Below are 23,906 nucleotides of genomic sequence, written 5' to 3'. Positions count from 1 at the left end.
TAGTGTGTCCGGGTCACGCGTGCGGAGGAAGGCACGGTAGAGACGACAGGATTCACGGAGGAGGAGAACGGCCTGTGGGGGTAAGGTAGGACGGTGGGGGTGGATGGCGACAGTAGGGACGTGGGCCTCCACGGCCTCAGACAAGGTCTGCTGGAGAAAGGAGGCGGCTTGGGTGACATCGTCCGGGTGGTGGTAGGTGAGAGGGTGGCTATCGACCTGGGTGGAAAGGGTATCCCGGTAGGCATTCCAGTCAGCGCGGGAATAGTCATGGACATACTTAGGGGGAGGGTCAGTACGAGGGTCGGGGCGAGGGCGACGACCGTCTGAAACAGTGAGGAGGACAGGGAGATGGTCGCTACCAATAGGCTCCAGGACATCCACCGTTATGCGGCCAAGGAGATTGGGGGAGGAGAGGATAACATCAGGAGTGGAGTTGGATTCGGGACGGGTGTGCTGGGGGATGGGAAGGAGGTCGCCTTGAAGGGAGGAGAGGAACCGATGCCACCGCCGTAACTGGGCGGCGGAACGACTATGGATGTTGAGGTCGGCGGCGATCACGTACGAGGAGAAGGTACGGTCAATGTGGGAGAGGAAGTCGAAGGGAATAGGGGCGTTAGGGCGGACATAGATGGTGGCGCAGGTAACGGTAAGGCCAGGGAAGAAGAGACTAAGGATCAGGTGTTCGGTGGGGTCGGGAAGGAGAGGTTGGAGCCGAACGGGGATCTGGCGATGGTGCCCAATGGCAACTCCGCCACGCGCAATTGGGAGGGAATTGTCGGAGCGGTGGAGGAGGTAGGGCGAAGTGTGGACGGTGTGGTGGGGTTGGAGGAAGGTTTCATTAAGGAGGAAGGCGTCCACGCGGTGGGAGGCAAGGGTATGGAGAAAGAGGTTCTTGTTGGCGGGAAGGGAGCGGATGTTGTTGAAAAGGATACGATGCTGTCGCGCCATGACAAGGATTTAGACAAGGGTGTCAAGGCGGGAGAAGGTGAAATGGGCCTGGTTATTGGAATAGGTGGCGAACATTTTAAGGTGGAATATGGAACGGGCGGCGAGGGAGATCTGTTGTAGGGTGTGGGGGCGCTGAAAGGGATGAACATTCTGGAGGACGATGGTGAGGAACCTGATGATGTCCTCAGCAGTGGGGGGGACGAAGGGAATTGCCAGGAGGGGTGGGGGCGTCCAGGGGACGGACAGGGACAGTGAGTTCAGGAGTGGTGGGAGGGGGTCGGGCTTTACATTTTTGGGAGTAGGTGGGATGGGGGAGGTTGCAGGTATTGCAGGAGGGAGGGGATTGGAGGTTAGGGCACTGCCGGAGGAAGTGCACTTGCCGACAATGCGGGCAGGTGGGGGCCTCGCGGCATTCAGCTGTTGGATGCGCATTATAGCGCAGACATCTCTGGCAGCGCAGGGATTGAGGAGGGGAACGGGAGGGGTCGACCTTGTATCGCTGATTGAAGAGGAGGGCACCCTCCTTCAGGAGACGGTCAATGGAGGGGGCGTCCTCAGAGAAAACCCGCATAAGTCGGGTGGGGCCGGCCGCGTTGAAAATGCGGCGGACCGCCCGCACCTCCAGCGTGGGACGGGCCTTGAGCTCCGCCAACACCTCCTCCTCCGTGATCGACGGGCTGAGCCGAGTGATCACGGCGGTGAGGGTCGGCGGGCGACGCGGGGGTTGGGGTTGGCGGGTAGGAGATGGAGAAGGAGCAGGGGTAAGGGAGGCGTTAGGACCAAAACGGGTGATGGGGAGGCGGGAGAGGATAGTATGGAGGGTTGGGCTGGGGGAGGAGATGAGAACAGAATCCCGTCTGGGGGTAAGGAGAGAGATGGGGGCACCAGGGAAATGTTGGCGGAGGAGGAGGGAGAGATTCCGGGCCTCGAGAAAGGAAGGATCGGTACGGGACAGGAGATATTTGTATAAACCGGGTGGGGAGGAGAAGGAGGAGGAGGAGGAGGAGGAGGAGGAGGAGGAGGGGGGAGCGGGGTCTGGTGGGGAGACATCATGGCACCCTGGGGTGGGGATGGAGGTCGGGGTGGGGCCTTTTTTGGTGCGGAGGAAGTGGGGATGCCACTAGGGCGTTTGATGGCGGCAGAAGGGCGGGTGGTGATATGAGGGACGGGAGCGATGGGGAAGTGGTGGGAAGGGACAGGTCCCGGTGTGGATGCAGCAGTCGGCGCCGGAGATGGTGACGGTGACGATGCAGGCGAGGGTGACGGTGATGGTGACGGCGACGGCGACGATGATGACGGTGGTGGCGGTGATGGCGAAGGCGACGGGGAGAGCTGGGCGTGGGCAGTGGCCCGACGGGCCACCACCCTAGCCGGAGCTGCAGTGACAGGCTGTGGGAGTGGGGGAAAGGATCAGAACGAGAGGAAGAAGCGGGAGAGGGGGCGACAAAGAGCGAGGGTGAAGGGAGGGTGAGGAGAGGTGGGATGGAAGGAGGGGGGTGTGACTGGGCACACCAAGTTATAGTGGTGGAGGCGGCGGAGGGGGATGTATAGACAATGACGGTGGTGGTAGTAGTGACGGTGGTGGTGGGGGCGGACATGACGACAGGAAGAAAACGTACAGCACGAAAAAGGACAGGACACAAACTGGGAAACGGCGAAGACGGACAGCGACGGCGACGGCGACGGCGACGGCGACGGCGACGGCGACGGCAGGAACGCTGCTGCCATGGATGGGGCCGGGGCGGCGGCGGTGGCGGCTGCTGCTGCTGCTGCTGGCTGGACCGCTACTGCTGCTGCTGCTGCTGCTGCCACAGGAGGGCTGGCTGGCTGGCTGGCTGGCTGGCTGGCTGGCTGGCTGACCGGGACCGAGAACTGCTGCTGCTGCTGCTGCTGCTGCTGGACCGCGGCCGGGCTGGCTGACTGGCTGGCTGGCTGGCACCTGTAACACCTAGCACTTCGATGAGCGCTGAAATCGCACTATTGAAGGGCGGCAACCTTTCGGTGTACCGCCGGAGATGGTCCTAGCACTCGCGACTCCAGCGCTTAAGAAGCCAGAAGCCAGCGGTGGCGCGCGCAGGCTTGCGGCGATTTCCTGTCTCGCTGGCGCTGCTTATGCGGACGGCGTCCGGACTTTGATGCTGCCAACCTTTTGGCAGCGGGCTCAGGTGGCATTACTGGCTAGGATATAACAAAATGTAAAATCATTAAATTGGGGAGGGGTGTTAAGATTGCAATTTTAATGATTCTCTGCGTGACTTGCGTTAAGTGCTGTATCATCAAAGAGTAAAACAGATGTTTTTTATTCAGTTGTTCTGTTACACCTTTCAGTTTAATAAAAACCATCTAATAGTTTTTAACCTTACGTGTGTTATTTTATTGTAGGAAACTAAAATACAACAGTTGTGAAACAAATACTTTCCAATAATTTTTGAAAAACCTGACAGTGGCACAAGCTTATAGTTACCCATACGGTGCTGGTCGTCTTTTTCATAGAAGAATACTACTTTTGCTATTTTCTGCTACTTTTATAATTATTTGTATTCCTTCTAAAAATAAGTACACAATGGTTCGTGCTCCAAGAATGACCATAAATTCAATCGTAAAATGTTTACGTGGGCATGACAAAATAACAAAAAAACAATGAAACAAACACATACAACTACTTCACATTTAATAACTGTAGACAAACAAGTCGTAGTATGGATCTGTAGCCCGTGTGTGCTCGTTAGCGACATGATCGATCAGCAAAATGTGAATGTTGACTTTGGAACACAGACACATATATAGTCTCTGGCGTGTCAGCTGTAATTAGCGAAGTGACTGAGTAATAGCTTGGAATACGCAGAAACAGCGCTGGCGCAATCAAAAGTGTCAGATAATTTAAGGCGGAACAGAAGGTCGCTGTTGATACTGTCATTATGTTCAGCGGGGATTATACTTAAGTACTGTTGTTGGGCGTCATGGTGGCAAAGACGAAAAAGGCAAAGTGTGCACATTACACGGGAGTGATGAGCATTAAAATTTGCGAACAAAATGCTATGCAGATAAGGACAAAATAAGGCGCTCTCATAAACGAGCCGCGCTTTCTTGAAAATGGGATAAGCGCTGCTGAATGGTTGTCATACATCAGTCTGAGAGTAAATCAATGACTGTTGCACGTCAAAAGACGTGAAAGACAGAACAATTTCTGTGGAGTAGCACCATCATGATATGAATGTTCCATAACGCTATAACATTTTTCAGCTTTCTGCTTAACGTACTGCACTGTTTACAACATGATAAGTAAGTGTCCTATTTCATCATCTTCTATAGCACTTGTTTAGTAGTTGAGAACGCATCAATATCCATTATTTTTTTTTGCAGCCTCTGAACCTGCTGGTCGTAGCGTCTGAGTTTTCACATAGTCAAAATAAGTGAGATGTTCACTTGCTTCGACGTGTCGGTAAATGAAGGGAATATCAATGAAGAAGCTAAATGTTGTGTTTATTGGTAGCAATTACGAAGACTGGATTTACAGTACCTGCTACACAGTATAAAAGTGCAAACACACTTGCTTTTGTTACGTGTTTCAAATCAATAAAGAGAAAATAATGCGTTTTCATATTCTGTAATAAATTACATTCATATGATTAGTGAAAAGCCATCAACTGTGAAGAATTCAAATACTTTGTAATAGCAGTGACAACAGATACCATCCACTATGTTTACTTGTTGGTTGAAGTCATCTGTGATCATTGAATATTCAGAAAACACTGAAATTTGGCAATAAGCTATACACAGCACTGATATAGTTACCATATTTATTGCCACTATTTTAGTGTACTTATCTGAAAGTGTCTCATGTTGAGAACAATATATGTCTTCCATTTTTGTGCTTGTGTGAAAAATTTCCACAGTTAAATTATTATACTAGGATTTATATTACACATAAATGTACAGAAAAACACTTAAAATGATGTGCAATAATATGTATATTTATGGAGATTTATTTAAATAAAACTATTACAGTGGCAGACACGGATTGTCAGATGCAACTTAATGGATCAAACAATGGAAAATCCTGGACGGAATGCAACAATATTATGAAAATATTATGCAACTTACACGGGCTACACATGTTTCTGCAATTACAGACTTTTTTACCAATTCGTATAGACTACACAATAAAGATGGTACAGTAGTAAAATCTGATCTTTGTAGTCAAATTTAACTACGCCGCATTGAGACCAGCCTTTCTATCTCTCTATTCTAGTGTTTTCTTGTTTCCCTATATGTCTGTCAATAACTTGATAAATAGTTACATCTACAGGGTTCCAAATTTCTTCCTCCTACTTTTACACTGAAGGAAATGGGTTCAGTGACTTCACCAGTGAAGTCTGTGAATACTTCACTGATGATGCTGAACTGTCAAAGGAAACTGAAGCATGAATTTATATTTAGTTTTGAGATCCAGTTGTAATAAATGCCTGAAATTTAAAGCATCGTTAAGTTATTTTTGTTTGATGACAGCAGGAGATACTAGATGATACAACAGATAAATACAGTTGTTCATAATGGGATCATAGCTCTAAATCCAGGTTTTAAATCCTGCCAGAAGCTGTAAGTCTTCCATTGTTTGAATCCTCTGAGGGAACTTTCAAATATTATGTGGTGCACCATTTGCTGCTCTTAACTACAATCACATTGAGGAAGAGGCTTCCATGCCCATTGAAGCAGCAATGCTCCACATCTCTGTCTCGAGCCATTGTACAATCAGACACTGGGGTTCCGCTAATGAAGATTTTGTGTGAATTGATCGTTCTGGATTGGTTTTTTTAATTCTTGTCCATGTGTTGATGGTGGTTGAATATTACTTGGGACCAGCAACTAGTGTGTGATGGTGGGGAAAACGCACCCTATAATGAACCACATGCTTGACTGATTTGTGTGTTCACTATTTTAGCGGGAGCACTGTGTAGCAAGGTGGAACAGTGGTACTCTGTGAATAATAATAATTTTATTGTCATTAGGCATTACAGCTATAAACAATGTCACACATTATTATATAATACAGTTGACAGTTAAGAAACAGTAGGGTAGTTATTAACATTACATTTTTAAGTCACCATTGATGAATTCCTTTATATCATAGAATGGGTGCACATCTAACCAGTCATGCAGTGTTTGTTTTAGCAATTGTTCTGGTAAAATCTTGTACAGTTTATGGAAGCTTATTAAGTAATTCGTGCCATGTGACTTCACAGATGTTTATAGTAAGGTGCTGTAAATAAAGCTCTATAATAAGTCTGTTTGTGCAGAGTATATTTAAATATGCAATAGCTTACACTCAATGGCAGATGATAATAAAACACACACACACAGGATAAAAAAATCTGAACAATGGAAATTAACAGAAACAAAATGAAAAACAAGTGTTGCTGCCTTGAAACAACATTAACATTGTATCACTAACACCCTCCCTCAACGTTAATTATCATTGTGGTAAAAACTGAATTGCAAGATTTAAGTCAGTCCTAGCAAGGCTCTAAATGTTTCAAATTTTATTTTACCTAGTGGCTTTGTCAGAACATCAGCTTGTTGCTCATTTATGCTAATATGCTTCAACAGAACTTCCTTAGCAAACACTTTCTCCCTAAAAAATAAAATTTTTACTTCCATGTGCTAAGTTTGTGATGGATAAAGGCTTGTTACTGACATTATCTTCATAAAGTAAAACAGCTATTTGACAGCGAGAAAGACTATAATAAAAATTGCTCAGCCAACAAGCTGTGCTAGTTTCAGTTAAAAATTCTGATTCTGTTGATGATAAGAGACTGGGAGTTGCCTCTTAGATGCCTTTCAAACACAACAACCCAAACCTTTGAAAAGATAACCTCCTGTGGACTTTCTATCTTCACCATTACCAACTCAGTCAGTGTCAACATAGCCAATTATAGGATAAGTACAATTTTTATCTCTAGCACATAACAGACTCAGTTTTAGGGTTCATGCAATACATGTTTTAAGGCATTCCATAAGTTCAGACTTGTACATGATTGGTACCTGTGCCACGCAAACATCTGGTCCAGAACCTAACATAGTATATATCTTTTCTCATTGTCTTCTTTTTCAGATTTTTCTTTTTCTAACACACTGTGATCAAAATTTTCCTCCATGGGAGTTGTAGCAGAATTACATTCAATCATATCAAAAACTTTCAATAATTTTTCAAGATGGGTACATTGACAAATAGTAATTGTATACTCTCTTAAATTTTGAACAACATCTGTTCCCAACTAGTTCCTAATCAGACCTAAAACTTTAAGCTTTAAATTGTCAGTCTCACTCTGGGAAGTTGAAGCTATCAGTAGATCATCAATGTGAACAAGTATGTTTTATGGCTATTTTCTATCTGCATATACCAATACTACTGCAAATCACTTCTTACAATTCCTAAGCCAGTTGTTATATAACATATGTCACTGGCAGCTTAGATGCAATGTAGGCCGGTGGTTTGGTCCACAACCATATCAGCAGAGTCATGCTAATTGTCAGTAAATTCACATATTATGCAAATGTTCTCAAATTTGTTTTGACAGAATTGGTTTATATAACTGAAGATACATGTTTTGACGATGACTTGGGTTCTACTAAAGTCTAATGGTTTATAATATGTGTAACACTTCATTATGGCTTAAAGCCAAAATCTAGGTTGTGAAATAAAACCTATTGTACAGTCACAACATTTTATAGATAGGAAAGTTATCCTCATTACATAAATTCAGAAAAAGTCTCACTGAGGTCCATTTTGCTACTGGACGGCATATACCTGAATAAGTCAATGTCTGCTGGATACCAATAGCTGCAAGATGAGCTTAATAAGAAACAAGATTATCTTTCCCATCTCTTTTTCACTTGAAAACCCACTATGTGTAAAAAATGTTACAATTATTTGGCTTGCATACATAATCCCATGTATTATTTTCTTCTAGGGCAATCGGCTCTCTTGCTATGTCATCTTTCCATTTTTCAACATTGCACTACAAAACATCGCTTTAGCATAGGTTCTGTGGTTGTCATCATTCCCTGCTGTCAACAAGCCCAACTCGTAATCCTGTAAGTAATTCGGTTATTGAATATTTCTCCTGGGTCTCCAATTGTATGCCTTATTATCTGGGTTTTCCTCTTCATCCTCGAAAGAGTCATATCTTTCTCTGTCTTCACTGATTTCTTGTTCCTCTCTAAGCTGACTTCTGTTTTCTTTTGCAACCTGAATCCTCATTTCTTCTGCTTTCTGCCATTCGGATTCTGAAATTTTATGTATGTTAAACATCAGTTTTCTTTTCCCTTTCAGGTAGTGCTGACAGCATGTAAACCACATCCTGATGCACCTCACCTCAGAGTTGTTTGTGGAAGGTATAAATATTGTGTACCACTTCACATCATTATCATAACCCATAAATAAACCTATCTTATTTTTGGGGCCTTGTTTCAATCTCCTTTCTTTCAGTATAAGGACAAACACATGAATCCCTAATATTTCCAGATCTTCTAAGGGTAATTCTCTGCCATAAAAGGCTTTGAAAGGAGTTTTACCTCTCACACGACTTGGACCAGGTGAGTATAGTACAAAAGCTGCCATGTTAACTGCTTCATCCCAGAAATGCTTGAGCACTCCTGAAATCATTGAATTGGCAGCTTCATCCAAGCTGCACATTTCTCTTTCAGCACTTCATATTAGCAGTGGTGTGTACACAAAAAATGCACCTAATTCAGTGTTAATTAACTACTGTCTATTATCACTCCTTAGAACTTTAATTTTCAGATCAGTTTTGCTCTCTTCTTTTTCAATAAAATTTCTGAGCCAACCTCGTCATCCTTGTGTTACATAAAGAATACTTTGCGATAACTGAGCAGTAATCCTTCAAGAACAAAAAATATCTCTCTCCTCTAAGTGAATGCATCTGTAGACATTTGCATGAAACAATTCATGTGGGGCATTAGCTCTTGGTGAACTGACTGGGAAAGACAGGCGATGTTGTTTCCTGCCAAACCCTCTTCACAAGTGACAAAGTGGTCAATGAAGTCCAGTCCTTTACATAACAAGAGCTCTCTCTGGTGTGTAATGCTCTGATGGAACAATTTCAACATGTTTAGACAATTTAGACTATCAATACTGACCAATGAAAAGTGACTAGTGTATTACCATCAGCCATAGAGTGCATTTTATCTGTACACATCAAGGTAATGATCAACAGCTCTGATTGTGTTCCATTTGGGAAAAACAACATAGATTACATGTTATTGATACATTCAGATAATGCACGAACTTCAACTTTACTGTTCAAGAAATCAAATCATTCCTTGTTTGACGCTAAACACATATCATTGTCCGACACAGTATGTACCGGAAACAGATTGAATTCCATTTCAGGCTCAAAAAGCACTCCACTAAGTACTTTTCTGATAAATTTAACCATGTTCCATGCACGAAGTTTCACAGTAAGTTTCATTTGAGCTTACCAAACTGTCCAGTTGCTTAAACAGTTCTCCATTATTGCCCTTATGCTCAATAGCACCTGTAGCCATGATCCAGTAATCTTCTAGGTCAACTTCTTGACTCATATGCATAAAGGCATTTACATCCTGAGCTTTTTTGCATTCCTTGGACTTCAACAACCTACAATAGACTTCAAATGGTATCTTTTCTTACAATAATTGCAGCTTCTCATTTTCACTTTATTTTTACAGTCCTTTGCAAAGTGGCCCTCATTACCACAAGCATAACAGATAATTTTTTGCTGCCTGCTTACACTAGCCAAAGCTACCTCTAGCTGATTGGACGAATTTTTTCTATTTTCCTCAATGAGGAATCCCAAAGTTAACTCACTATGTGTTTGCTACTCAAAGGGGACAGACTCCCATGCTGAAAATATATTTATATCTTTCTGGCAATGACATCAACCACCTTGGTATAGTCATTTTCTCTGAAAGTGGTTCGCTAGCTTGCTTCAATTTAGTGTTAAGTTAGTTTATATCTGACATAGCTGCAACCACCGCATCATCACCAAATTGAGACGAGAAAACTTTTGCTGGAGTAGTTGAATGCTCACTGTGGACACAGTCTTGCACACAGTCTTCAGTTTAGACCACACGTCAGCTTACGTCTTACATGAAAGTAAATGAGTGAATGGTGCTACCTCCATCCGTATTACAATAAATTCCTGTGCTTTTGCCTCCTATTCCAGCTACGTGTTTTCCTCAGCTTCCTTCTCCTTCAAAGGCTTATTACCTATGCCACTGGCAATATCTCAAAAGTCTTTTCCTCTGAGTATCAGTTCCATTTGGAATCTGCACACCACACAGTTGTCTCCTCCAAACAACCTCAAACATTTATGCATAAAATGTTCCACCGTGCCTCGCCAACATAATGCCAATAATATCAAATTTACCATTACTCGGAATAGTGCTGAAAAACTGTGCCATGACAGTGGAAAACAGATATATGCACCTGGACCTATAATGGATATTCAGGCACTGTAAATGAAGCTCGATTATAAGTCTGTCTGTACAAAGTTTATTTAAATATGTAATAGCTTACATTGTGTGGTGGACAAAAATAACATACACAGAGTATAAACACAAAAAAGGCATCCAAAAAATGGAAGTTAACATAAATCAAAACAATATTGCCCATGCCCAAAAGCTAATAAGTAAGTATCTTTTCGTTGTGTCTATCTGCAACTCAGAATGTCATCTTTATGGTGAACAACAATCCGTCTTTTCCTTTTGTTGTTGACATTCCTACCTGGAGTTTCCATTGTTTGATTTTCACTAAAACATAGTATATTTTGACCCCAAGGTAATTTATCATCTAAATATACTCTCAAATACTTAACATAAGTTGGATCATCTGATGGAAGCTTGTCATTCAGACTAAATACCGTCTGCTGAGTTTTATCTTCATTCAGCAAGAATCCATTTGCTTTAAACCAATAGAGTGCTTGAGCAATTGTCTTAGCAACACTAGTTTTAAGATGATTAAAATCATTACAGCGGTGAAGAAATGTAGTGTTGTCTGTATTGGATTTAATGAATGAGGACAGGTAATTAAACATTATTAGGAACAAGAAAGAGCACAGTACAGATCCTTTATCTGTGCTGATTATTTCTTTTGCAAACACAGACAACTTGCTTATGATTCTTTAGATAAGATTTTAATAGTTTAAGGCTGCCATTGCTTGGATCACAAAAATTAACTTGAGCAAAGCCTTTTTCCTGAAACACCCAAAGTAGGTATTTGACTACAGTCTACGGTATTAACAGTTGACAAATTTTTCCTAAGCCATATTGTGGTCCACTAATTATACCTAGATTTTAAAAGTAAACCTATAATTGTTGTTAAATAATACATTCAAATACTTCAGAAGAAGCTAGGACTATATAAATTGGCCTGTAACTTGAAAGTGGGCCTTTATCTCCCTTTTTGTATTCTGAAACTACTCTGGATGCTTTAAGCTCGTCAGGAAAATATCACTGTGATATACACCTGTTTGGCTTACTATTCTTAGAACAAAACTAGGCAAGACCTCAGAGAAGGTAAACATACTTGTGTTTCTTGATTATCTGCAAACAGTTTTTGAAAGTAACTTTGAGGAACTGATATGAGGTTTGGTAACTTAATGACATTTCCTACTTCTTAATCTGATGTAATTTAAAAAATTGTTTAATCTCTGGGGAGACATATTAATTTATTTGTTTCTTGCCATTTTTGGCATCAATGTTTATTAGTTTGCTTGCAGGTTTGCAGTTATTGATTGAATTATCAGTATGGCTGCCATTGTGTGCTTTTTTGGCTTCAATGATGGCATGCATGCAATATATTCTAGTCTTGCATGATTAGTCTTCAGACTGTTAAATATATTGTGCAACAACATGATTTTCAGAGTTATCTGTTTAGTATACCATGGATTTTGTCTGTTTGGAACCTTGGTTTTGCTGCCTTTGTCACTTACTTTGCATTTCTATATGGGAATGAGTATCAAACATTCTTTTAAAGAACCTATCAAATATTGTTTTTACTGACAAATCATTACTGGAAGTGTAATGTGTGTCATGGTAACTTGGCCAAACCAGTTTCTTTAACCAGAGGCTTTTATCGTTGTATCATCAGTGACAAGAGTGGTGATGACAACTTTTGTGAGATGCCTACTTGTATTACTCTTATTGAGAGGGACCCTACATCTGTAATTTAAACATACAGAATTATGATCTGAAAATGGAAACACTGTCACATCACATGATTCTTCTGTAGTCTTAAAATTGACAGAAATATTCTTGAGACAGGATTGATCTCTTATGGGCCTACTACTGATAGAGTGTAAATTGCATTGTCTAAGGAGATTTTTCAGTTCTGTGACACTATGTTTAAGTAAATGTGTATGAAAGAGCAGAAGCTGATCATGTGAGATCTTTTGTAGTGGCACCCCAGGTGGTTTATGTTCATTTCTGAAGTATAGTGTTCAAGCTTTTGATTTTGGCTGCCACAGTCTGTACATGACTTCTGTATGTTAGTGACTTGTCTAGGATCATATTTTGGAGTGTTGCTTTTGCTTGTTTATTCTGTAGGTGGAAAGTTTTGAGGACTCAGACAGAGGGAATCATGTTTGAAGCATTCATCCAACATCTTCAGTGTTGATGTTAGTGGTGCTACAGCTTCCCTAAAGCTTTGATCCTGAGTGATCAGAGCAATATTATCAGTTCAAATAAAATGCTGGACTTCTTGTTTGAAAGGTTGTATATATACAAATTAATAACATAATAATAATAATAATAATAGAATGTGAAGCCAAGACGTTCTGTTATTGGATAGCATCATTTATTTTGTGAACTCTGCTTTTAGAGTTTCCTAGAAATATCTGTTGTTCAGCATGTTGCCAATTAGAGTGGTTAGTTTCCAATACAGAATAATAGGGATGAATTTGAGTAGGAGTCTGTCACACCATAAGGTATCATAGGCTGCAGTTAGATGTAAGTAATCCTCAATGTTTATTTTCCACTTCTCAAAGCCTTTTTTGAAATGAGTTGCTTTTATTAGCACCAGTTACTCACATCCTCTTCCTGATTTAAAGCCAGCTTTCTGTGTAGGGACATATTTGTTGATGACTGAGCAGATTATGTTATGAATGAGCCTCTCAGAGAGCTTGAACTTGACAGTTGAGGAATGGGGCAGTACTTGTCAACTTTTGAGGGGCCTTTGTTTGGCTTTAGTGTAGCAATGTTTTTAATTTTCTTGAAGTGGGATGGCAGGTGTACTGCCTCTAAATTGTTTGAAAGAGAGATATTCAGCAATTTGACAGCAACAAGACCATAGTACAATAGAAAGTCAGAGCACACACCATCAACACCTGCTGCCTTTCTAGGTTTCACGTTCTTCGTAGGATCTATGGTCTCTTCCCGTAGGAATAAAATGGAAAACCTCACATGTTAGTGAAGGCAGATAAGAGATGTCTGACTTCTCTTCGGATATGTTTTATCTCTAGTTGACTTGAAGGTAGAGATTAAATTGCTAATGTCATCTAGTTTCATGTTACATTTTTGTCTGGTGTTGGTAGTGGTTGGTGTAGCCAGCTTTTTGATTAAGGAGGGCTTCGTGTTGGAGTGAGTATAGTCCAAGGAAGCTAAGATTTCCTTCCATCTGTATTACCTGCTCTCATTTAGTGATTAGAAAATCAGAGGCAATAGCAGGATCACACTGACTTCGAATTTATTGAGAAGTCTTTCACTGTCTTCGTTCAGGCCAGAAGTATGTTCTTTAGAGGAACATCTTGATATGCATCACTTTGCTACACTTTTTAATACTCCAGTGAATCATTGTAGTTGTTAGAGATGAATCTGTTGTAGTTGTTAGAGATGGGTTTTAACCCCCTTATATTCACATCTGGAAAATTCAGTTGGCTTTTTTGAAGTTCCACATTGCTTTTGGATAGGAGAAAATTATGGGTATGAACAGTCCTCTCTGGAGAATTATTGGATAATGCTGACAGGGGAGGGACAATTTGGTTAGGACTCTGTGTTGCACCTCATTTGGTGCATTTTGAGACTGCCTGATAAAGTATAGGCCAGATGTGTAGTCCTTGTTCCATTGACCAGAAAAAAGGTTACCTTGTCTTTCACATCGTATATAAATTTGAGGTTTTCTGTTTCCATCCAGAAGACATTTGTTAGTGACTTTAATAACTTAATCATTACCATGGAATGGGATGAGATTGATCACTGCACAGACCTCTGCCAAGAAATTAATTTCCAGCTAATATGAAGAATTGATCTTCCTTGTATATGTAGCAACTGGAATATACTTACAGAGGAGCCCCCAGTGCTGAACAAACTGAGCACTGTTGCGAATTGTGTGATCACATGATAAAATTTGCTTACTGCATCACTCATTTTTATTGGGTTAAACACTTCTGAAAATAATTGAAATTTGTTTATATGCATTGATCTTTTTTTTTAAATATTATTTTCTATTATTACTTTTTGGCTATCTTACTGATGTTCATTGTTATCTGAAAAGTGCTGTAATTTTTTTGGTAGATCCTCAAAAATCTAATGGGATGAGAGTGATCACAAATTACTGCGACACAAATACTGCGATACATGTCCTATCCAGGCAAACTAAGTTGGTGAATGGAAGTGACCATAAAGGCATTTCCCATTTATGGTCACTCCCATCAGTCTTGGTGCTGAGTGTCAGCTTAGTTTGCATGAACTGTATATTTAGCTAATAATAACTGTTATACACTAAATTAAAATGGGAAGAACATGTAAATAGGTTTTTGGCACATGTGTATGTGGAAATTTCCCACAGGTCCAAATGAAGCAATACTAAAAGATACTACTAAATAGGAAATGCGTCCCTAATTATAGATAGTAATATCCTATTAAGAAAGGCAGCTGCAAAGCACAGCATAGCCAGTGGCACATTCTACAACAAATGCCATGAACTGTGAATGAAGAAGATGGGTTACCAAATGGTATTTACCAACAATGAAGGAATGTCTGTATTAAATACTATCATCATGGTATGTCCTGGGATTTTGCGCTCTGTTAACTGATGTGAGGTGCACACATCTGTCTCCCTAGATTGTGCTCATTTGCCTGGAGACAGGGTGTGTGTGTGTGTGTATTCCAATTCATTATTATAATGTTTATATCATATAGTGTACTTGTATCTGCAGAAACAAGAAACATGGGTGGGGGGGGGGGAGGGGGGGGGGAATAATGCAATAGTTGCACATCATCTCACAAGCAAATTTTATGCATATGTTTGTTTTTAGTGAAACATCACATTTTTTACATTGTTTACAGCACACATTGTTCTCCAAAACATCAGATAATAAAACACACCAATTATCTAATATTTTGTGGTCCAAGCATTTAGTTTCTTCTTTTGTTCTTCAGTTAGAGATAGTTTACTTTTTGAAGCACCTCAGGTGTAGTGCCAGCAGCATCACTCAATGTATCACTACCAGTGTAGAGATCAGATGCTACTAAGATCTCAAATACTGATGTACACTATGAATCGGACAAATTCTGAGCACCATTCTCTCTCTTGTGCCAGTGTATGTGCTTTTTAAATATCTGCAGACTAGGTCTTGGCATGTTAAAGGGAAGAAAACTCAATGACTTCACCAAATATAACTTTCACAATAAGCACATGAATTATTCACAAAAGAAACAATACAAATGGTGCAAAATTGATTATCAACTATCTTGCAGTGTAGCAAACAGAAAAGGTAATTCTCTTATGCTCTATTATCTCTCTGGCAAGAAATGGTTCATGTCTCATAAACATGGTGTGGAACACCATGTTCCACAATTTAAAAAAAAAAGTTTAAGATACTCCTATTCGTGTCATCTCAGTATTTTATACACAGTTTTAAACGGGAAACTCTAAATATTTTAAAAATGCATTTTTTCCAAAAACTGATTTTCTCATCACAAATCTCATTCAATATACTCTTAAAGGTTTAACATAACAGCTCAACTTCTTCAACTACATTTGAGCTTATAGTATCTATCAAGTTTATCTTTTTGTCTGAAGTAGGAGGGGAAGAGCCTCATCCAGCTGTATGCCACAGTAGGGTGCAGCAAACCACTAGCAAAGAAATTTAAGCGTGAGCTGGTAACAAGCAAAAGAGGAAGGAAGGAAGGAAGATTAGAGTTTAAATCCCGTGAATGTAGAGGTCATTAGAGATGGGAGATTAGGAAGAAAAGAATTTTTCTGCTAGGTAGTAGCCATGGCAGGAGTGAAGGCCACTGGTGCAAGGCATATTAGAAATAGGGTACCAAGTCACAAGTATTATGAAGCCAGATGTTAGAGGACATAGAAAATTTGTGTAAAGTTTTTGATATAGAGGATCAGATGATCATAGGTGGAGCACAGAACAGTCTGGCTTAAAACACAAATTATAGGAGAGATGAAATAGGAGTAGCAACATTACATATAAGTGTGAGTTCTGTGAGAGTCCTCCAGTGTCATGACCAGCCTTGGGTTAACACTGCTGTGAGCCATGTGAACACAGAGTGCGGTGTGGCTGGGCTTTTGAGTATTACCGTGTGCAGGCTGCAAACTAGAAATTCACCTACCTCAGAACGGCCTCTACTCAATGTCTCTTCACTTGGCAACGTAGGTACTTACATGGTGACGTAAAAGCAGTGCTGATGAAAAACACCATCTAATATCTATAATGACTGAGGCCGTGCAACAATGAAATAAAGTTCTGTAGAAAAACTATCAATAAAAATTTATTGGGTGGTAAGATAATGGATTAGCTTCTGGAAAATAATGTCTGAAATTTCCACACAAAAATGTTTATTTGTTCTTATAACAAAAGAAACACTACTATTCAGTCCACATTTAAACTATTGGCTATTCAATTTATACACTCATTCTGCACGCACAGCAGCCAGAAATCTGTCCAAATCCAACCTGAGTTAAACAACATTTCCACAGTCATTAATTCCACTACTAACATGAGTTATTACATTTGGTGCTTCTGTTGGATTTCAAAAAAGAAATGCTCACCAAAAATGTTCAGTGGTTGAATACTGAAACATGCCACACAGATATTATGAAGGCCAAATTTTCACACTTCACAAAACTGTCCGTAACTACATCAGTGTTAGTCACGACACGTATCAAATATGAGGAACTCAATATTCCTTCATTTTACACATTATTTTGACTCTCACTAGTAACATGACTCTTCAATTGAAACTTCCGGGCTGAGAGGCCGTGGTCGATGTATAAAATTTCCACCTAACATTTTGTCTCCATCTGCAGGATACATCGACCGCGGACTCTCAGCCCGGAAGTTTCAACTGAAGACAACACTGGCCTTGAAAGCCTACATTGTATGAGTAACATGACTGTCCATGTTCCAACAAATACTAACAAAGAGATAGAGAGGCTGGCCAGTACTTACCTCAGCTCAGTACAGCCGATAGTTACACAAAACAAAACAGAAAATTTACATTCCTAGCTTTCGAACTTTGTTCTTTCATCAGGGAGAAGAGATGGGAAAAAAGGAAAGAAGGGAAAGTGGATTCAGTTACTCACAACCCAGGTTATGAGGCAACAGGGAAAGGTAAACAGGGAGGGTAGCAAGGATGGAGGCATGGTTGTCAGAGGGAAGCCAAAGATATTCTACTGTTAAGTACTGTGCCAGCTTGAAACCAAAGAGGATGCATACAGAAGTAAAGAGGTATATAGTATTAAGATAAACACAACTATCTAGGATGAAACGATGTGTGAATGGCTAAAGAGGAGAAGGAAAAAGGAGAAGACTGAAGAGTAAATGGGAGTGAGGTTGGTTAATGTAGGTTCAGTCCAGGGGGATGGCGGGCTGAAAGGATGTGTTGAAGAGCAAGTTCCCATCTCCGCACTTCCGAGGGACTAGTGTTGGATGGGAGAAGTCAAATGGCACGCACGTTGTAGCAGGTTCCTAGGTCGCTAGAATTATACTGGATGGCATGCTCTGCTACTGGATATTGAACATCTCTTAGGCGGACAGTTCGTCTGTGCCCATTCATGCGCTCAGCCAGTTTAATTGTCATCATACCGATGTAAAAGGCTGTGCAGTGCAGGCATGTCAGCTGGTAAATGACATGTGTTGTTTCACATGTGGCCCTGCCTTGAATTATGTATGTTTTACCAGTAGCAGGGCTGGAGTAGGTGGTTGCGGGGGGATGCATGGGGCAGGTTTTGCAGCGGGGTCGGTTACAGGGGTAGGAACCGCTGGGTAGAGAAGGTGGTCTGGGTATATTGTAGGGTTTGGCAAGGATGTTACAAAGGTTAGGGGGGCAATGAAAGGCAACTGTGGGTGGTGGGTGGTGTGGGGAGAATATTGTCAAGGGATGATCTCATTTCAGGGCTTGACTTGAGAAAGTCATATCCCTGGCGGAGTAATTTTTTGATGTATTCGAGGCCAGGATAATACTGGGTGACAAGGGGGATGTTTCTGTGTGGTCTGGGGGTAGGAACATTGTTGTTGGACGGGGAGGATTGTATTGCTCGAGAGATCTGTTTGTGGACAAGTCTGCAGGATAGTTGCGGGAGAGGAAAGCACTGGTCAGGTTATTGGTGTAATTGTTGAGGGATTCGTCACTGGAGCAGATACATTTGCCACGAATACCTAGCCTGTAGGGAAGGGAGCATTTGATGTGGAATGGATGGCAGCTATCAAAGTGAAGGTACTGTTGTTTGTTTGTGGGTTTGATGTGGACAGAGGTGTGGATGTGAGCTTCAACAAGATGAAGGTCAACATCCAGGAAGGTGGCTTGGGTTTTGGAGAAGGACCAGGTGAAATTCAGATTCAAAAAGGAGATGCTACATCCCTTTACACAAACATCCCACATAACCATGGTATCTCTGCCCTTGAACACTACCTCTCCCAACACCCACCCGAAGATCTTCCAAAAACCTCATTCCTTATCACACTTACCAACTTCATCCTCACCCATAATTACTTCACTTTTGAAGGCCAGACCTACAAACAAATCAGGGGAACAGCCATGGGAACCAGGATGGCTCTATCCTGTGCCAACCTCTTCATGGGCCACATGGAGGAAGCTTTCATGAAGACCCAACAGCTGGCCTGGTATAGGTTTATAGATGACATCTTTGTGGTATGGACTCATGGTGAAGAAACACTCCTTAATTTCCTCCATAACCTCCTTTTCGACTTGTCCACAAACAGATCTCCCGAGCAATACATTCCTCCCCGTCCAACAACAATGTTCCTACCCCCAGACCACACAGAAGCATCCCCCCTGTCACCCAGTATTATCCTGGCCTCGAATACAGCAACAAATTACTCTGCCAGGGATATGACTTTCTCAAGTCAAGCCCTGAAATGAGATCATCCCTTGACAATATTCTCCCCACACCACCCACCACCCACAGTTGCCTTTCATTGCCCCCCTAACCTTTGTAACATCCTTGTCAAACCCTACAATATTCCCAGACCACCTTCTCTACCCAGCAGTTCCTACCCCTGTAACCGACCCCGCTGCAAAACCTGCCCCATGCATCCCCCCACAACCACCTACTCCAGCCCTGCTACTGGTAGAACATACACAATTAAAGGCAGGGCCACATGTGAAACAACACATGTCATTTATCAGCTGACATGCTTGCACTGCACAGCCTTTTACATCGGTATGACGACAATTAAACTGGCTGGTCGAATGAATGGGCACAGACGAACTGTCCGCCTAGGAGATGTTCAATACCCAGTAGCAGAGCATGCCATCCAGCATAATTCTAGGGACCTAGGAACCTGCTACAACGTGCATGCCATTTGGCTTCTCCCACCCAACACTAGTCCCTCAGAAGTGCGGAGATGGGAACTTGCTCTCCAACACATCCTTTCAGCCCGCCATCCCCCTGGACTGAACCTACATTAACCAACCTCACTCCCATTTACTCTTCAGTCTTCTCCTTTTTCCTTCTCCTCTTTAGCCATTCACACATCGTTTCATCCTAGATAGTTGTGTTTATCTTAATACTATATACCTCTTTACTTCTGTATGCATCCTCTTTGGTTTCAAGCTGGCACAGTACTTAACAGTAGAATATCTTTGGCTTCCCTCTGACAACCATGCCTCCATCCTTGCTACCCTCCCTGTTTACCTTTCCCTGTTGCTTCATAACCTGGGTTGTGAGTAACTGAATCCACTTTCCCTTCTTCCCTTTTTTCCCATCTCTCCTCCCTGATGAAGGAACAAAGTTCCGAAAGCTAGGAACGTAAATTTTCTGTTTTGTTTTGTGTAACTATCGGCTGTACTGAGCTGAGGTAAGTACTGGCCAGCCCCTCTATCTCTTTATTAGTATTTGTCCATGTTCAAAGTTAGTGAGAGACTCTCTTCTTGTGGCCTCACTCCCACTATAACAATCAGGTAACAAGCAGGAACCATCTCAGTTCTGATTGGCTAACCATACATGCTGCCAATGACAATGCTCACTCGTGATCATACTCGCGCCAAAACTGGTCTGCACCAATCCTTACATACAGATGTATCTATGTCATTCTGATATACAAATATTAAAGCAATGTTTAATAAATGAAAACGTAAAGGCAATAAATCTGGAAATATTCTTTAGATACAGATAATACTCCAGTGGACTTTCTGACTGCTCTGTTGCAATAGCAATCCCACCTAGACATATGTCATCAGCAAAGTGGGTAAATTCCCTATGAACATTTTCCCATGACAGGCTTGCGTAACTCTTGCAGGTTACTTAAGACGGTATATAATGCATCATTCACTCACATATACTCCCACAACAATCTTGGACACGAATAATAATTTTGTCTGATTTTTATATTACAAAAATGGAAAATAATTAAAGTGTTAATATGAAAATCTCAATTAATTAATTCTGCACCCTGCAAGTTCTGTTTAGGTTTTCCAAATATACCCAAAGATAAACTAGTACATTTCCTAACTGAATTTTGTTCCCTAAGTGTTGGTTTTTGACTTTTTTAGTAATTTTTTCTATCTCTGTAACTATGATAGTTATAAAGCCGAAATTTGGAGACAATCTTCTCCTGAATGTCAAAATGTAGTGTACCGATTTTGAAAATGATTGAATAATATTTAATATCATTTATCTAGGTTCTTATAGGTGGTGAATGTATGGTCGCTAAGAAGTGACACAGGAGCCATTCTCATGCTGCCATAGTAGCAGGTGTACATGACTCATAGGCTACGACACAAGTGGTGGCTTCTTTTTCTGTCTCTGGCTCCAATACTGCGGGCTGTATAGCAACGAATGTTATCGTGCGTTAACTTGTGACATTACAAGAGCTGAGTGGGGGCACGCTGCTGCCTGAAATGAAATCTCATAAGAGTTTACAGCCTGTTGCTCCAGCCCGGAGATGAGGAGTTACTAGACACAGTCTACATGTGAATATGGAAAGTCTATATCTGAGCACCACATAATCACAGAGTTATAAAAGTTAAATATAAAAGATTGTACTACAACATCTTACTCATGAAGAACTAATATAGGAAAAGGAAAGGTTTTTACCCATATTAAGATGGAGCACACACTCAAAAACATTGAAAGAAGTATATTTTCTTGTGATAAGTATGTTTAAGTGTTTACTTCTGAATTAATGGTGAAAAACAGTCACTTTGAATTTCAGCTGCATGTAGATCCTTACTGGGAGATTTTGAAGTGTTTATGAGGCAGTTAATAGTCTGTGGAGGTTCATCCTGAGACACAGCAGAGTTATAAACCGTATAAAGCTATTTCTCACAGCTACGATGGCGCAGCTGTAGTGAGTGTTCAATGCCCAGGTGTAGAGACTCTTCTGCAAGAGGCTTTTAAACATTCTAGTTTCATTAATTGTTGTGTACATAAGTTGAACCTGATATTAGCCCAAGCAGTGAGTCAGATTATGGACAATAGAATTTTTTTGCTTGCTTTAGTGAGAATCTCCATTTTTCCATAGTTCCTAATGAATAGCAATGTTAATTGACATAGCAAACAGTCCTCCATGTTTCCAACATGAAAAGGAATTTTAAATCAAGAACTATGGCCCTTGTTGCACAAACCACACTGTGCCGCTGAGTCTTCATAATGTCATACTTCACGTGACTAGGTTGATATGGCAAAATTTAAAGACTGATTTGAATAATTTTTCCACCCACATGCCAGTTGCCTAGAAGGTATCAGTTTTCTTCTAGGAACAATTTACTGTGTCACTTCAGTACAGAAATTCTCGGGCTCTATAGTGTTCACAGTATAAAATTTATTTCTATGCCACCAAATGCAACAAATCTTTGTCAGCATCTAGATGTTTACTTCAGGCCTATGAAAATGGCATGGAGGAAGATTTTAAACAGGTACAGGACTATCAATGGGCTACCTTGATTATAAATAAAAAAGAAAAAAGATTTTCCTCATTTGTCAGCTGAGTCTTGAAAATCATGGATGGTGATCCTCCAAAAATGTGGGAGAAAGGTGCAGTCTTATTGCTGGCTTTTCAGTCTATGATGTGAAGTCATTTAACATTTGTAACTATAAACATATTTGTTTTTTTCATTTTTAATTTTGACTACTGTTTCTTCAATATAATTAAAATAAAAAATGTATAGTGATTTGTTGTTTTAATTTGTCATACTCCACATAAATGTTTCATCCAGTCTCAAAAATGGCTGAACAACTTTTCTTGAGATCTAAAAGAATTGTTTTTGGTTGCAAAATAAGACAAAATACTTCTATATTGTTAGTCAGATATGGCACATTGACTCGTAATATATTTTGTTACCACTTTGTAACTGAACTTGATGACCTGTGTCAGAATAACAGTGTACTTCACTTGTAGAAAAGTTATAACTTTGTTTGGAACAATTGTAATTTATTTTTGTATTGTTTTATACCTATGTTTTACTTTAGGAAGTGCCTAAACTTGAAATTGTTAGCATATTTTGTTCCTTTACACGTATTGCAATTTGCATCTATTAGCATCTATAAGTAGGCTACTGTTCTCATGTATAATTATGTCTCATTCCACATCCATACAATTCTCTTGTATACTGGATCTACCAAACACAAATAAATAAAAAAACAAACAAACAAAAAATAGTTGTGATATGGGGCTTATCTCACCTCTGAACATGATTGCTCCCTCATGTATTTTTCCTGGTCTTCTGATAAGACTGAAAATGATTATAACACATTTTTCTGATGCCTTTCACCTGTGCTCTCTCTACACTAAATCAATGCCTAGAAACATTCTGAGAAAAGTGATCACATTGGTTCTTTCCTTGAAATTTTTAGCTGTATATGTTTTTATGAAGTAGTTTCAATGGGTTTAGACTTTATGTTCTGATAAGACTGTACGATGGAACACGTCGACACCATGTGCAAAGCCAACTGTGCAGAAGGGGCAGTGCTAATAGTTTTGTTCATCCATGCATCAATTAAGAACAAAGGCTTAATTAATGTTCATAGATATTTATATACTTAGATGGCTAGTTTGAGACAAATGGAATGGTATCACAGCATTTCCATGAAGTAATTTAGTGAAAATCTGGAGATTTTTTTCAGGATAGAAGGATGAAGGTTAGTTCCTCCTTTCTTCTGAATATAAATCTACATTAGCTATAAACAATCTACTTACTGACATCAAGACCATGACAATCATGTTCATTTTCCGTTTTGGATACCACAAATTCCCATTTCCTTACCTGGAAAACTGAATGGGAATTCCACAGTAATGAGTGAGATGCTGTGGCACAACTTCCCATTTGCTTGCCCAGGAAACTACTTGACATTCCTCTGTGCCATGTTCAGCTGAAATATGGCCATCTATTTGCAAGATACTGCTTTTGCCTTTTGTTGCACATCTATAAATTTTCAGATCTTGGATGCTTCAGGTGGGATATGTGCAATGTAACAAAAA

Source organism: Schistocerca nitens, chromosome 6 (assembly GCF_023898315.1).
Source record: "Schistocerca nitens isolate TAMUIC-IGC-003100 chromosome 6, iqSchNite1.1, whole genome shotgun sequence".
Classification (NCBI taxonomy): Eukaryota; Metazoa; Arthropoda; class Insecta; order Orthoptera; family Acrididae; genus Schistocerca; species Schistocerca nitens.
The sequence above is the reverse complement of the archived record's forward strand: the minus strand, read 5'-3'. Positions refer to the sequence as shown.